The following is a 17,612-nucleotide window of genomic DNA, read 5'->3' on the forward strand; positions in this document are numbered from 1 at the left end:
AGATCTTTTATGTACAGTTCTTCTGTTTATTATTTTCACCTCTTCTTAATATCTTCTGCTTCTGTTAGGTCCATACCATTTCTGTCCTTTATCAAGCCCATCTTTGCATGAAATGTTCCCTTGGTATCTCTAATTTTCTTGAAGAGATCTCTAGTCTTTCCTGTTTTGTTGTTTTCCTCTATTTCTTTGCATTGATTGCTGAGGAAGGCTTGCTTATCTCTCCTTGCTATTCTTTGGAACCCTGCATTCAGATGCTTATATCGTTCCTTTTTTCCTTTGCTTTTTGCTTCTTTTCTTTTCACAGCTATTAGTAAGTCCTCTCCCAACATTCATTTTGCTTTTTTGCATTTCTTTTCAATGGGAATGGTCTTGATCCCTGTCAGGAGACAATGTCATGAACCTCAGTCCATAGTTCATCAGGCACTCTATCTATCAGATCTAGTCCCTTAAATCTATATCTCACTTCCACTGTATATTTATAAGGGATTTGATTTAGGTCATACCTGAATGGTCTAGTGGTTTTCCCCACTTTCTTCAATTTAAGTCTGAATTTGGCAATAAGGAGTTTATGATCTGAGCCACAGTCAGCTCTTGGTCTTGTTTTTGCTGACTGTATAGAGCTTCTCCATCTTTGGCTGCAAAGAGTATAAGCAAACAGATTTTGGTGTTGAACATCTGGTGATGTCCAAGTGTAGAGTCTTCTCTTGTTTTGTTGGAAGAGGGTGTTTGCTATGACCAGTTAGTTCTCTTAGCAAAACTCTATTAGCCTTTGCCCTGCTCCATTCCATACTCCAAGGCCAAATTTGCCTGTTACTCCAGGTGTTTCTTGACTTCCTCCTTTTGCATTCCTTTCCCCAATAATGAAAAGGATATGTTTTTTGGGTGTTCTAAAAGGTCTTGTAAGTCTTCATAGAACCGTTAAACTTCACCTTCTTCAGCATTACTGGTTGGGGCATAGGCTTGTATCACTGTGATATTGAATGGTTTGCCTTGGAAACGAACAGAGATCATTCTGTCGTTTTTTAGATTGCATCCAAGTACTGCAATTTGGACCTTTTGTTGACCATGATGGCTACTCCATTTCTTCTAAGGGATTCCTGCCCACAGTAGTAGATATAATGGTCATCTGAGTTAAATTCACCTGTTCAGTCCATTTTAGTTTGCTGATTCCTAGAATGTCCACATTCACTCTTGCCATCTCCTGTTTGACCACTTCCAATTTGCCTTGATTCATGGACCTACCATTCCAGGTTCCTATGCAATATTGCTCTTTACAGCATCAGACCTTGCTTCTATCACCAGTCACATCCACAACTGGGTATTGTTTTTGCTTTGGCTCCATCCCTTCATTCTTTCTCGAGTTATTTCTCCACTGATCTCCAGTAGCATATTGGGCACCTACCAAACTGGGGAGTTTCCCTTTCAGTATCCTATCATTTTGCCTTTTCATACTGTTCATGGGGTTCTCAAGGCAAGAATACTGAAGTGGTTTGCCATTCCTTTCTCCAGTGCACCACATTCTGTCAGACCATGACCCATCCATCTTGGGTGGCCCCACATGGCATGGCTTAGACATGAGTTAGACAAGGCTGTGGTCCGTGTGATCAGATTGACTACCTAACTAATTTCATTAAGTTAGGAAACTCTAAATACCAAAACTTATACAGCTCTCACATAGTGATTCATGGTAGTCAAGATTAAGCATTAAAAACTTATTGCAATAGAAAAAATGCATTTAAAATGGAAAATATGTTACCAACAAAAGGTTCATTAAAATTATCTACACACTATACACTTTATATATATACACTTTATATTTCTCTAATAGCTTATTCATTCAGAGAACATTTAGACTGTTACAAGAACTCTTTTTCTACCTTCAGTAGGAATATAACAAGCAATAAGCTGGATTAAGAAGAGGCAGAGGAACCAGAGATCAAATTGCCAATATCCGCTGGATCATGGAAAAGGCAAGATAGATCCATAAAAATATCCATTTCTGCTTTATTGACTATGCCAAAGCCTTTGACTGTGTATATCACAACAAACTGTGGAAAGTTCTTAAAGAGATGGGGATACCAGACCACCAGCCTCATGAGAAATCTGTATGCAGGTCAGGAAGCAACAGTACTGGATATGGAACAACAGACTGGTTCCAAATCGGGAAAGAAGTATGTCAAGGCTCAATATGGTCACTCTGCTTATTTAATTTATATGCAGAGTACATCATGCAAAATACTGGGCTGAATGAAGGAAAAGCTCGAATCAAGATTGCTGGAAGAAATATCAATAACTTCAGATATGTAAATGATACCACTCTTATGGCAGAAAGTGAAGAATAACTAAAGAGTCTCTTGATGAAAGTGAAAAAGGAGAGTAAACAAGTTGGCTTAAAATGTAACATTCAGAAAAGTAAGATCATGGCACTTAGTCCATTACTTCATGGCAAATAAATGGGGAAACAATGGAAACAATGATAGACTTTATTTGGGGGGTTCCAAAATCACTGTAGATGGTGACTGCAGCCATGAAATTAAAAGACACTTGCTCCTTGGAAGAAAAGCTATTACCAATCTAGACAGCATATTAAAAAGCAGAGACATTACTTTCCCAACAAGGGTCTATCTAGTCAAAGCTATAGTTTTTCCATTAGTCATGTATGGATATAAGAGTTGGACTATAAAGAAAGCTGAGAACTGAAGAATTGATGCTTTTGAACTCTGGTGTTGGAGAAGACTCTTGAGAGTGTCTTAGACTTCAAGGAAATCCAAGCAGTCAATCCTACAGTAAATCAGCCCTGAATATTCATTGGAAGAAGTGATGCTGGTAGCTGAAACTGGAATATTTTGGCCACCTGATGCAAAGAACTGACTCCTTGGAAAAGACTCCGATGCTGGGAAAGATTGAAGGTAGGAGGAGAAGGGCACAACACAGGATGAGATGGTTGGATAGCATCGCTGACTTGATGGACATAAGTTTGAGCAAGCTCCAAGTGTTGGTGATGATCAGGGAAGCCTGGCGTGCTGCAGTCCATGGGTCGCAAAGAGTCAGACATGACTGAGTGACTGAACTAATTACCTAATAATTTTTAAAAATTAGTCTGTGTATTTATAATTTATATTGCTGTTTTGAGATATACTATATATCAGTAACCTCAGATATGCAGATGACACCACCCTTATGGCAGAAAGTGAAGAGGAACTACAAAGCCTCTAGATGAAAGTGAAAGTGGAGAGTGAAAAAGTTGGCTTAAAGCTCAACATTCAGAAAACAAAGATCATGGCATCCGGTCCCATCACTTCATGGGAAATAGATGGGGAAACAGTGGACACAGTGTCAGACTTTATTTTTTTGGGCTCCAAAATCACTGCAGATGGTGACTGCAGCCATGAAATTAAAAGATGCTTACTCCTTGGAAGGAAAGTTATGATCAACCTAGATAGCATATTCAAAAGCAGAGACATTACTTTGCCAACAAAGGTCTGTCTCGTCAAGGCTATGGTTTTTCCTGTGGTCATGTATGGATGTGAGAGTTGGATTGTGAAGAAGGCTGAGTGCCGAAGAATTGATGCTTTTGAACTGTGGTGTTGGAGAAGACTCTTGAGAGTCCCTTGGACTGCAAGGAGATCCAACCAGTCCATTCTAAAGGAGATCAGCCCTGGGATTTCCTTGGAAGGAATGATGCTAAAGCTGGAACTCCAGTGCTTTGGCCACCTCATGCGAAGAGTTGACTCATTTAAAAGACTCTGATGCTGGGAGGGATTAGGGGAAGGAGGAGAAGGGGATGACAGAGGATGAGATGGCTGGATGGCATCACTGACTCGAAGGACGTGAGTCTGAGTGAATTCTGGGAGTTGGTGATGGACAGGAAAGCCTGGCATGCTGCTATTCATGGGGTCACAAAGAGTCGGACATGACTGAGTGACTGAACTGATATACATAAAGCAAGTAAATAAGATTATGTATATTGAAACAAGTACCCTAGGTTTTGGGCGAGAGAATATATCATTTTGCATTGCCTAAATGTAGACATTTTTAGGAATTAGCAAACTAAAATGAACTGGAATGGGTCCATTTAACTCAGATTACCATTATATCTCTTACTCTGGGCAAGAATCCCTTAGAACAAATCGAGCAGCCATCATGGTCAACAAAAGAGTCTGAAATGCAGTATTTTTATGCAGTCTCCAAAATGACAGAATAATCTCTGTTTGTTTTCAAGGCAAACCATACAATATCACAGTAATCCAAGTCTATGCCCCAACTAGTAATGCTGAAGAAGCTGAAGTTGAACAGTTTTATGAAGACCGACAAGACCTTTTACATCTAACAACCCCAAAAGATGTCCTTTTCATTATAGGGGACTGGAATGCAAAGTAGTAAATCAAGAAACACCTGGAGTAACAGGCAAATTTGGCCTTGGAGTACGGAATGAAGCAGGGCAAAGGCTAATAGAGTTTTGCCAAATAACGCACTGATCATAGCAAACACCTTCTTCCAACACAAGAGAAGACTCTACACATGGACATCACCAGAAGGTCAACACCAAAATCTGTTTGCTTATACTCTTTGCAGCCAAAGATGGAGAAGCTCTATACAGTCAGCAAAAACAAGACCAAGAGCTGACTGTGGCTTAGATCATGAACTCCTTATTGCCAAATTCAGACTTAAATTGAAGAAAGTAGGGAAAACCAGTAGACCATTCAGGTATGACTGAAATCAAAACCTTACAATTATACAGTGGAAGTGAGAAATAAATTTACAGGACTAGATCTGATAGAGTGCCTGTTGAACTATGGATGGAGGTTCATGACATTCTATAGGAGACAGGGATCAAGACCATCCCCAAGAAAAGGAAATACAAAAAAGCAAAATGGCTGTCTGAGGAGGCATTACAACTGCACTGAAATACACTTCTAAATACAAAATTTTTATGAAATTTGTTAGCTTTGCTTCATTCATGGTTTTAAGAAAAGGAGCCCTGTAAACTTCAACACAGAATAAATTAAGCTGAACATTAGTTTCCATGCACACATTCATGGTATGAATAGAGACTCTAGAAAATTAAGCACAATCTTCACTCTTTGACAGTGAACAACTCCAAAAACTAAACTAGGAGACAATCCATATATACATTATCTGATTAAAAAAGAAATGTAATTATTGTATGCCCAAGTAGCAAGCTATTATTTGGCAATGAAAAGGAGCTGCAACATGGATGAACCTCAAAAACAGTAGGCTAAGTGAAAGAAGCTATATACATAAGACTGTGTCTAATTCCATTTATTTGAAATGTCCACAATAAGCAAATTAGACACAGAAAATAGATTTGAAGTAGTCTTGCATTGGGGTAAGAAAGGAGAGTGACTCTAAGTACACGACAAGATTTCTCTTTATGGAGATGGAAATGTTCTAAAACTGGATTGTGGTGATAGCTGCACATAACAGTAAATGTGCAAAAAGCAACTGAACACTTAAAATGGATCAATTTTATGGTATATAAATTCAGTTCAGTTCAGTCACTCAATCTTCTCCGACTCTCTGAGACCCCATGGACTGAAGCATTCCAGGCCTTCCTGTCCATCACCAACTCCTGGTGTTTACCCAAATTCATGTTTTGAGTTGGTGATGCCATCCAACCATCTCATACTCTGTCATCCCCTTCTTCTCCCATCTTCTATCTTTCCCAGCATCAGGGTCTTTTCAAAGGAGTTAGCTCTTCACATCAGGTGGCCAAAGTATTGGAATTTCAGCTTCAACATCAGTTCTTCCAATGAACACTTAGGACTGATCTCCTTGAGGATGGACAGGTTGGATTGCCTTGCAGTCCAAGGGACTCTCAAGAGTCTTCACCAACACCACAGTTCAAAAGCATCAATTCTTCAGTGCTCAACTTTCTTTACAGTCCAATTCTCACACCCATACATTACTACTGGAAAAACCATAGCCTTGACTAGATGGACCTTTGTTGGCAAAGTAATGTCTCTGCTTTTTAATATGCTGTCTAGGTTGGTCATAACTTTCCTGCCAAGGAGTAAGTGTCTTTTAATTTCATGACTGCAATCACCATCTGCAGTGATTTTGGAGTCCAAAAAAATAATGTCTGCACTGTTTCCATCTCTATTTGCCATGAAGTGATGGGACTGGATGCATGATCTTAGTTTTCTGAATGTTGAGTTTTTAGCCAACTCTTTCCACTCTCCTCTTTCACTTTTATCAAGGGGCTCTCCAGTTCTTCGCATCAGGTGGCCAAAGGATTGGATGTTTCAGCTTCAGCATCAGTCCTTCCACTGGATATTAAAGACTGATTAGGATGGATTGGTTGGATCTCCTTGCAGTCCAGGGGAATCTCAAGAGTCTTCTTCAATACCACCACAGTTCAAAACTATCAGTTTCTCAGTGCTCAGCATTCTTTATAGTCCAACTCTCACATCCATACATGACTACTGGAAAAACCTTAGATTTGACTAGATGGAGTACTGCCAGCAAAATAATGTCTCTGCTTTTTAATATGCTGTCTAGGTTGGTCATGGCTTTTCTTCCAAGGAGCAAGCATCTTTTAATTTCATGGTTGCAGTCACCATCTTCAGTGATTTTGGAGCCCAAGAAAAGCTTCTGAGTTTCCATTGTTTCCCCATCTATTTGCCATGAAGAGATGGGACTGGATGCATGATCTTAGTTTTCTGAATGTTGAGTTTTAAGCCAACTTTTTCCATTCTCCTCTTTTACTTTCATCAAGAGGCTCTTTAGCTCCTCTTCACTTTCTTCCATAAGGGTGGTGTCATCTGCATATGAAGTTATTGATATTTCTCCCTGAAATCTTGATTCCAGCTCGTGCTTCATCCGGCCCAGCATTTCTCATGATGTAGTCTGCATATAAGTTAAATAAGCAGGGTGACAATATACAGCCTTGACATACTCCTTTCCTGATTTGGAACCAGTCTGAAGTTCCATGTCCAGTTCTAACTGTTGCTTCCTGACATGCAAACAGATTTCTCAAGAGGCAGGTCAGGTAGTCTCTTTCCCATCTCTTTCAGAATTTTCCATAGTTTGTTGTGATCTGCACAGCCAAAGGCTTTGGAATAGTCAATAAAGCAGAAATAGATGTTTTTCTGGAACTCTCTTGCTTTTTTGATGATCCAGTGGATACTGGCAATTTGATCTCTTGTTCCTCTGCCTTTTCTAAAATCAGCTTGAACATCTGGAAGTTCACGGTTTATGTACTGTTGAAGCCTGGCTTGGAGGTATATAAATTATACCTCAATAAAGATGTTTAAAATGGGTTTATCATATAACCATGTGTGCTTTTCAGAGATTAAAGTAAAAAGGAATATACCTCCTCACCAAAAGCAACCTCATAGGAAAACACAAATCTCAACTTTGTTTGTATTAACTTGTAAAGTACCAGATGTGGTGCACAATGGTAGTTTTAAAAAAATATAAATGATTATTTAACCTTTCAATAATTTATTATGCCCACCTACCACTGAAACTAAAGAATAGTTACAAATATGAGCAAGATATTGCATACAAGGTATTTATTTAACAATAATATTCTAACACATGCATTTAAATATATAGTCCATATATATATATATATATATATATATATACTTCCAAGACTCTAAAAGATACTGCTAAATAATTAGTAGACTCTGCCATTCTTAAACATTCTTACAATTTTAAAATATTTTGAACAATTGAGTAGCTATTAATATTTCAAATAAATCTACAGTTAATTATAAAGTGATAATCAAAAATTTCTACAAAACTTTAAAAGGTCGACACATGTTCATTCAAGCTATTATCATTCCATTCAATCATGGAAGCATTATATTTCCCTTGCTTTTCTCAATTTATTGCTGCAAAAATTATCAAGTGCATTTATAATTTAGAAGTAATTTCAGTGACCCAAAGCAAAAGACTGAGGCTAAAATAATTGCTTGACATTAATAATGTTTTTCAGGCACAGTGTTTTATTCTTTTGTTTGTTATAATTGTTGTCACTTCCTCTAGAGAAAGAAAATTGATCATTTCCTAATCTGAATTCTGACTTGTCTATTATATTACAGAGCTTGAAAAGAGCTTAAGGTAACCTTTCAACAGGAATCTCAAAATAACTTGACTATTTTTATTTGTTTCTCTTACCCAAAGAAAGAAATATCAGATAAAGGGAATGACAAACAGTTCACCTATGTATCTATGATTCATCTCTGTAGTGGGAAAAATGCATAGATGAATATGCTTCAAAAATGTCCTTTAATAAGCAATAAAAATGGCTTATTCTTGAATTTTGCCTCATGAATGTAAAGGCAGCATTCTAGTATACAGTGTCTCTATACACCAACAACTACATTTACATCTATGCCTTTCAGTGGCCAGACCTACCTGTCCATGTTAGACATGGGTCTGAGCCTCAGACTTTTGTCTGTTTGATATCTCTGTGTCTGTATCTGCCAGTCTGTGCTTACCTTCCCATCTATTCAGCCAATTCCCACTGTGGTATGTTTCTGGCTGGCTGGCTCTTTGCCTGTTCCTTATATTGGTCTACTATCCCTGTCTCATTGTCAGCTCTTACTGTCAATCTGTCTTTGTCTGTCAGCCTGTTCCTATTTGCCAATCTGTTGGACTGCGCATATTGCTCTGTAGGTATGTGTCTATCTATCCTTGTTGCTGTTGTTCAGTTGCCCAGTAGTGTTGGACTCTTTGTGACCTCACGGACTGCAGCACGCCAGGCTTCTCTGTCTCTCACCATCTCCTGAAGTTGACCAAGTTCACGACCATTGTATCGGTGATGCTATCCAGCCATCTCATCCCTCTGCTTCTTCTGCTCTCAGTCTTTGCCAGGAACAGGGACTTTTCCAGAGAGTCAGCTGTTCACCTTGGGTGACTAAAACACTGGAGAATCAGCTTTGGCATCAGTTCTGCCAGTGAGTATCCAGGGTTGATTTCCTTTAAGACTGACTGGTTTGATCTCCTTGTTGTCTGTATGTAGCTATGGGCAAATTAAGGTTTTTCTCTTAGTGTAGATTTAGTCTATACCCTGTGGTCTATGTGGGCATTTACCAAAGGTTTAGAGATAGCTATTAGGGGTCACAAAAGGAAAACAAGACTTGCAGCTAAAGATAAATACAACTGTTCTCATTTGCAAATGAGATTACATAATAAGATAAACTCTTCAGAGAATTTCTGTTATGTGTATCCCAGTTCCCAACATTATTCTCAAGATCTAGCCCATCCCTATCCCCACTGACAACCTAGAAATAATTATTTTCTTTTCAGTGTTAATCTTCATTTCTTCAGATAAATTCCACCAATTCTCCTAAAGACTTCATTTTCCTAGAATATTCCCCACTTTGACCTCAAGGGCATAATCCAAGGGAGAAAACAAATCCCTGGCATGATATTTTATAACACATGGATTTTTTGTAAGGAGTAACTTTAAGTAAAAGCAGGGTGGTAGAGAGTTGTAAAGTAATCCAGGGTGGGATTTATTGCTCTAATTCCTATATATTTCAGGGTCCACTTACTAGTGAGAAGATGCTTTTCAATATATTGCTTTGAACTAAAGATCTGTATTTCAAGTCTTCTATGGAGAGCTCCGTTTAAAAAAATGCAGATAAACATGACAATCACAGACATGCACACAAATACCTTCATACATATATTCACGTGTCTACTCGCATACTTCTTAAAGATAAATAAAACAATTTTTAGAGAGACTAAATATAAATGCATACTTAAAAATAATTTAAAAAAAAGAGAGGGGCCACAGTTATCCACCAGTCCCTTTGAAAATATGTGAAGGCATTTTATTTTAGGTTTGCTCTACAATAACTAGGAATCTACCAGAGCCTAAAATAACAGGGCCTATTATAATAAACTCTTAAACAATAAGTGTTTTATTAATGTTCTTCATGTAAAGAAACCTATACTTTAATTACTAGAAATTACAGCTAAAAGCTGGAAATAGCTTTTTTTTTTTTTAACATTGATTCACTTTGGCATGTGACTGACAGCCTTCCACTTAATTATGATTACATTTCTTTAGTAGGAATAGGAACATAAACAACAAGGATTCAATTGTGCAAACAGGGTGATGGGAGAATAATTTATGAAGTAGGTCAGCTGTCCTTACATCACAAGGGAGTGCTGGCCTACTTTTCTTTTCAAAGATGTTCTACCAATTCAAATTTGGCTAGAAAATACATTTCAGTTCTATACAAACACTGAAAATATATCACATGTATTGATGAAATTAAAAAGGACAACCTAGGTACACAACATATGTTTCTTAAAATTAAAGCAGAATTGCCACCTGGCAAAGTTTTCACTCAAACAGGTTCTTATACAAACACATTCAAATCTACTACCTGTTGATACTGTTAAAATAACCAGAAATAATGGAGCATGTATAACCGTTTGTCAGTTTAGTTTTTCATGGATTTCTGCATCTAACAGGGATTACTAAAATAAGCATATTAACATATTCACATGCAAAATTAAATATAAATTTCCTGTGTTTCAAAATTGTACCATTTTGTTCTTTAGATTTGTCTAACAATAAAACTAGTTTTTTTAAATCCATACTCTCTCACTATATATTTTAAGGAGAAAAAAAGTCCTAAATCATATTGTCTATAAGAAAAGACACACAGAAATAACATAACTAGAGAACCACCATACCTACTTCATTGACATAAAATGTAGGATTAAAATAAGCACTGTATCATTCCCCCTGTCTTTCACCTGAATTGCTACTTGATAAGTACTTTCCCAACATTTTCATAGCTGTTTCTAGAGTAAACATGAAACTCTGCCATAATCTGAGAGCCATCATGGTAGAGTGGTTACATGACAGACTCTGGGCCACAGATCCTATATCCAAACATTTACAAGTCATCTAAGTTATTTATGCTAAATACCCATGGCAGTTGTTTCTTCTGTATGTGTTCCAATTTCCTTATCTGTAAAATGATTATAACAGCAGTTACTTTGCAAGATTGTTGGTAGGATAATCATGAAAAAATGTATGTTAAGTGTTTAGAATAGCTTACAGATGTACTCAACAAGTGCAAACTGCTATTATTATTATATATATTTTTTTCAGATGCTGTTCTACCACTAGGACTTGAAAGGGCCATTTCAGAGTGAAGGTAAAATACTCTAATCAAAATACTTTTTCATTAACTTGAGGTATTTGGAAGAATTTTAGCAGAAGGAAAGGGCCAAGGTACATTTTTAGGCTAAAAATCAGTGATGCCCTGTAAACTATCACATGCAAGAACATGGAAGTCAGGACTATCTTTTGCCCAAACTTTGGAAGGCTTTGAAAGCTCTCTTGTTTTCTAGAAAAAGGGTTGGGAAACTGTGCTTATGGACAAATATGGCCCCTAAGAACATTTGTTTTTATTGGTTCTCTGTTTTGCATTACATTTTTAAAGCATGAATAGGGAGAAGGAAAGGAGGAAAAGGAAGGATATATGACAGAAACTTCATGGGGTCCACAAAGTCTAACATGTTTGCTACTGCTACTGCTAGGTCACTTCAGTCGTGTCCGATTCTGTGTGACCCCATAGACGGCAGCCCACCAGGCTCCCCACTCCCTGGGATTCTCCAGGCAAGAACACTGGAGTGGGTTGCCATTTCCTTCTCCAATGCATGAAAGTGAAAAGTGAAAGTGAAGTCGCTCAGTCGTGTCCGACTCCTAGCGACCCCATGGACTGCAGCCTGCCAGGCTCCTCTGTCCATGGGATTTGCCAGGCAAGAGTACTGGAGTGGGGTGCCATTGCCTTCTCCCCTAACATGTTTACCTGTATTAATTTACTAGGGTTGCCATAACAAAGTACCATACACCATAGACTGGGTGGCTAAAGGAACAGAGTAGTTTTTTCTCTCACAATTATAAGATAGAAGTTGAGATCAAGTTTCAGGGGGGTTGATTTCTTCCAGGGCTTCTCTCCTTGGCTTATAGATAGCCATCTTTTCCCAGTGTCTTGTGTGAATCTATGCCCAAATTTCCTCTTCTTATTGAGACACCTGTCATATTTGATTAGGAATCCCCCTAGTGACCTGACGTTAACTTAATTATATCTCTAAAAAATTCTATCTCCATATGTAGCCACATTACAAGGTACTGGGATAACTCCCAGTAAGCCTATGAATTTTGAAAGTCTCTCAGTCGTGTTTGACCTTTTTGAACCCATGGACTTCAGCCTGCCAGGCTCCCCTGCCCATGAAATTCTCCATGCAAGAATACTGGAATGGGTTGCCATTATGAATTTTAGGGAGAGACAATTCAGCTGATAATTCTTATTAGTACACCTTTCATAGAAGAAAGCCTCCACTCGAGAAGCCTGTGGAAGTTGTATCTGCCACAAGACAACCATGTTTTCTTTCTGCTTCCTTTATACAAAATAGACATCAGGAGAGAATTACTAAGCTTAAGAATTTACTAGGAAAAAAACATCTCAAGGGACTGTGGCTAAGCTTTTTAAGGTTAGGTCAAAGGAGTAGGGATTAGTAAACAAGAATATTTACTCGGAGGAAGCTAGATGTAGGAGAAATATGTAGGTGAACATGAATTTGGGACCTTCCCCCTGGGACCCCTCCCCCACCAAAGGTAGCCTGATAACCTAACTGAATAACTGGAAACCCAATATCAGGAGTGGGTGTGCAGATGGTGATGTCATAAGAGAAACAGTAATACTTATTACCATTTATTAGCATAGTTGACCCTTGAAAAACTTGGGGCCTAGGAATACCAGCCCTCAAAGCAATCAAAACTATGCATATAACTTACAGTTAAGCCTCCCATATACATGGAGGAAGTTTCCTTCATATCTTCAGTTCCACTTTCTTGGATTTAACAAACCATGGATCATGTAGTACGGTAGTATTTACTAATAAAAATAGATCTACATATAAGTGGACCTGTGTAGTTCAAATCCGTGTTGTTTGAGGATCAACTCTGTACTTATGAACAAGCCCCTGTAATACTATTTTACAACACTGTCATGTATTCTACACCACCATGTGACCATTATTATTATTCTTACACACATGCATTAGAAATTAGAAAACTGAGTTGAAATTAGAATATAGATTCTAATCTCCTTTAAGTACTGGGCCAAAATATCTGAAATTGACAATGAAAAAACAATAGAACTTCAAGGGTCATCTGGAAAACGAAGTCAGATACCCAAACCTTCACCTTCTCCTTACTGACAAGTAAATTCACAGATATAAAACAGGATTGGTACAACAGACCCTGACCAAAAAACAAAAAAAGAAGAATAGTTTCTCAGCAGGTACTTGCTTTTGCATCCACATTTTGATCTAGTTAGAATGTTGTCATGCACTTTGAAAATAATTACTTGGTGGTTCCTTTTTATAAGAAGACTTTTATACATCTATTTCCAAATTCCAATACAAATCCAGATATATACAGATATATAAGACCAATTTATATTATGCTTAATTTTCCTCTCTATATAATTTAGGATATTAAAGTAGGCTTTCTGTACATGCTTAATTCAATATGAAATGTATCTGAGAAATTCAGACTCAGGATTTTTCAGCAGTCTTGTCACCTAAAGAAAACAGCTTCTAGCTTGGATTTGCAACCTATTTTTGTAAAGATTCAGACTCACAGTTAAGGTCAACATCTGGCTGGATTTAATATTTGCATTTTAACATTTTCACTCTCATTAAAAATTGTTTAGCATTTTTTCAAAGCAAAAGCTATCTTTTATTTTAATAAAAGTTTTCATATATTTGTTCCATGAGGGGTGGATTTGCATGCTTGAACTACCATATGCAGTTGGAATTTGAGGCCATCTCACTAGACAAGTCATTATAGCAAAGTAAATGCAAATGAAAGGGGCAAAGGGCACATTAAAATGAGCAAGAGGATTTAGTGTTTTGTCTTCTATTTCCATATCTTTTGGGACAAGGGAAAAGTGGGAAAATGAGATATAGTTCTATCTTTTTTCTCCAGTAAATCATGATTTATTTAGCAATTTGAAAGCCATGGGGAATATGCCAACTAATTTCTCAAACTAATCTTGAATTTAGTAATTTTGCTTTAGTAACTTTATAGAGAACTTTAGTGCCAAGTAATAACCACATAACCAATGCATTATTTTGATTACTAAAACTGTATAACAAATGAACATATGCATATACACACATCATTGAAGAAAGAGTCACACTGATTTCAAATGGAACATTCTGTATGTGAAATTATAATAAAAACAGGTACTGTTTATCAAGCATATGTTGTGCACAAACTCTGTGTTTGTTACTTAATGTGCCTGATCTTTACTACCCACAAGAATCTAAAAAGTAGACACCATTATACCACCTATGAGACAGAGGTATGGAGGAGATGATTAACCTACACAGATTTGCTTAACAGATTTAAACCTAGTTTGTCTTACCTACAATTCAGTGTTCTGTCTTCAGTGACACTTTAACATATAAAACAGAGTTAAGGGAGAATTTGAAAACATCTGTATGACTAGTCTGGAATCTTCAGTAAAGGTGGATGAAAATTATTGACTGAATATAGGACTGTCCATGCCTTACACGCATATAAGTAGCTACTAAAGAGTCAGGTGTAATTGCTTTCCTCTGTGGGCACCAATTAGAAATCTTGAATATTAATAAACTGGCTGATTTGTGAGAAATATCAGTATGTATTTTCTTTCTACATATGCTTTTAAGCACCAAACATTTCATGGGCACTCAATAAATATTAAATATTTAACAGCAGCTAATAAAATGAAATTATGGCAATATATTTTACAATTAACTCATCATAAGATGAAATAAAAAACAAATTTTAGCACTAGACCTGGAAGATGAGCAGATTTAGATAGCCGAATAAGTGAATGAACCCTCTAGGGAGGTAAAAGACATTAACATGTTGCAGTAGAAAAAGTTAACAGGAGGTTAAAACAAAACAAAAAAATTCCAATCTGAAAAATGAAACTCCTCCTCCTTATTTTCAGATTTCTTATATTCATCTAACATCTAAAATGTAAATTAAGGGATATATTTCTAAGCTGTTTTCATTTCTGCCCCATACTCAAACATGAAGTGAATATATTTCATTATTTATTGGTATTATCTTACTCTAAAAGAACATAAATTATGTTCCCTTATATTTTTTCCCTTACTTATGCCCTCTTTTGCACACAGTCTGAGATTTTCAGAAATGCTAATTGTGATAATAATTTTAAAAGAATGTTAAAAAATGTTAAATTACATTATCCTTTGGCATACAAAACTCAGTGAATGATGAAAATGAGACTCCGAAGTGTATGCAGTTTCAGAGAGCACATTTCTGGAAATTTAAATTAGAGATACAAGCTATTGGGCAGAAATCAGGCTGGAAGCAAGCTCACTTTTTTTTTAAGTGAGTGGAGAAAAAATGTTCCATAAAAGAGAGAGAAAACTTGTAAAATGGAGCAATCCATAGGGAAACCTTAATTTAAGCCCCTATTTCTCAATTCTTGGAAGATTAATGAAAAAAGAAGCACTTAAACATACTCTTTGAGGACTCTATCTCCTTTTTCGTTTCCACTTTTGGCTTTTTACAATCCCTCTGAGGATAAGAGAGAATGAACTTAAAGTTGCTATTTGGGTGACTCATTCCTTCTCTGTTTCCTTTAAGCTTCTAATAGTCTCTCAAATGCTCCAAAGAAATTAGAACACATTTAACAAGTGCTTTCCTGAAGTTCAGCCACCATTTCCTCTCAAGTCTGTGATTAACCCATTGATGGGTCCACGAAGTCTGTGCAACAGTCCACAAATCCTATGCTGCAGGTCACATGCACTGCTCCTCTACCTACCCTAATAGTCATTCCTGACATGGAAAAATATCAAAGCCACAGTAGGTATCACTGAGTGAATTCACACAATAATAAATCACTTAGATGTGTCAAAAGCCCTCATACAATATTTTAAAATATTTCTTCAGTTTTCATAAACTCACTGTCATTACTACGTGCTTACTTTCTGTCTTACATTCCCACCCACTCTGACATAGAACAAACCCCTACAAATACATTCTTAACTTTCAGGAACCATGCACGGAAGTCACCCCTTTCTGTTTTAATATTTCACAGTTAGATTCTAGTTTAGGATAAGGTTTTCTCTATTTTTATTAGTTTAATAAACATTCAGAAGTTTGTCAGCTTTTAAAATTTTACTCTGCTAGTTTCATGTTTTCTATAAATGTATTGAGGCTTTCACTTCACAGAACAAAGTTGGATAATACATCTTTATAGTATGTGTATTTAACTAAAATTAAAGCAATTTATCTTAGTATGATGATTCCAAACTCAAAAATATAGAGCTGAAAGTCAACAAAGTACACTGATATAATATTCTCAGGAATACTTCTGCTAGAGTTTCTTTAAATACTCTTGTCATTCATATATTCAAATGTCATAAGCATCCACAACATCAAAACCAATAGCAGCATTTGAGACAAAGTTTTGTATTTTGGAATACATGGATAAAATATCATGATTATGTAAAAAGAATAAAACATGTATAAGGTTAAGTAAGTTTCCAAAGTCTTATTCCCCTTTATTATATAGTGCAGCTATAAAAGAAAATCCTCAAGAGAATTCATATGAACTTATGATAATGAAGCCTGCAGCACGGTTTGTTTTTGTTTTGCCTGTTTTTGCTGATAATGCAATTCAAACTATACCCTACTAATCTTTAGTACAGGAATCAGATAATTCACCTATAAACATGCAGCCATAAAGTGTCATTCTTTAGTCAATACAGACTAAGATCTTTCTCTTTTTCACAGGTTTGGCTCCCCAGCTCATTAGATCATTACCTGATAAACAGGAAAAGGGTAATGAATTGAGAAAATAACTACGTACCTTCAGAGAAAACCTGCCCGATAACAACAATCCATTAGAAAACTGGCAATATCCTCTGATCTATTGCCCGCAAAGCTATGACTTGATGGAGAGTTTCATTCCCTGGGCTCAGTTCTCCAGAAGAAAATCAGCACAATTTAAATATTTCTTGGAATGTGACAGCTCTCTAGATCTCCGGTTGCATTCTGTTCCCTAGGGACGACAATCTGGTGTTCCTGTGTGCATAGAGCAGTGAAGATGAATTGAATACGCTTGAGATAAATTAGGAATGGCTAAGTTAAAACTGTCTCTGCTCCAGACTCTCTCATCTGCAGTCTGTAAGCCTGTTTTTCTGTGAAAAAGCTAGATGGCAGGCTGCCTCAGTAAGTTCTTCCTAAGCGACACAGAGCATTTTCAATGAAGAAAAATTCTCCCATTATCTAAGCTAATGTGACTGCTGCTAAATCTAGTTTTTAAAGTGTCTACTGGCATGGAATTCATTTTCACTATTGCTTTCTTTCAAACTACAGTCTGGAATCCATACTATCCTCATATATACATTTCTATCTGAGAGAAACATGTAAAGTTTTTAGCTAACATATTAAATCATATCCCTTTTTGCAGTTTTAAGAATCATTCATGTATAGGGAATGTCCTCTTTATGTCCTAAAACCACTGTATTGAATTTTATAATATTTAGATGGTTTTGTTTTAAATTACAGTACT

General features: G+C 36.7%; 1 protein-coding gene across 1 annotated transcript in view; it reads right to left on the reverse strand.

Annotated features, from left to right (window-relative positions):
* MGAT4C (MGAT4 family member C) overlaps positions 1-17,217 on the reverse strand; it is an 874,849-nt gene extending 857,632 nt beyond the window's left edge. The window contains exon 1 of the mRNA XM_086403733.1: positions 16,908-17,217. The gene's annotated coding sequence lies outside the window, so the exon portion shown is untranslated. The remainder of the gene's footprint in view (positions 1-16,907) is intronic.
* Positions 17,218-17,612: the final 395 nt, after the last annotated feature.

Source organism: Bos grunniens, chromosome 5 (genome assembly GCF_055505025.1).
Source record: "Bos grunniens cultivar Pamir isolate PY7600 chromosome 5, Bosgru_T2T1.0, whole genome shotgun sequence".
Classification (NCBI taxonomy): domain Eukaryota; kingdom Metazoa; phylum Chordata; class Mammalia; order Artiodactyla; family Bovidae; genus Bos; species Bos grunniens.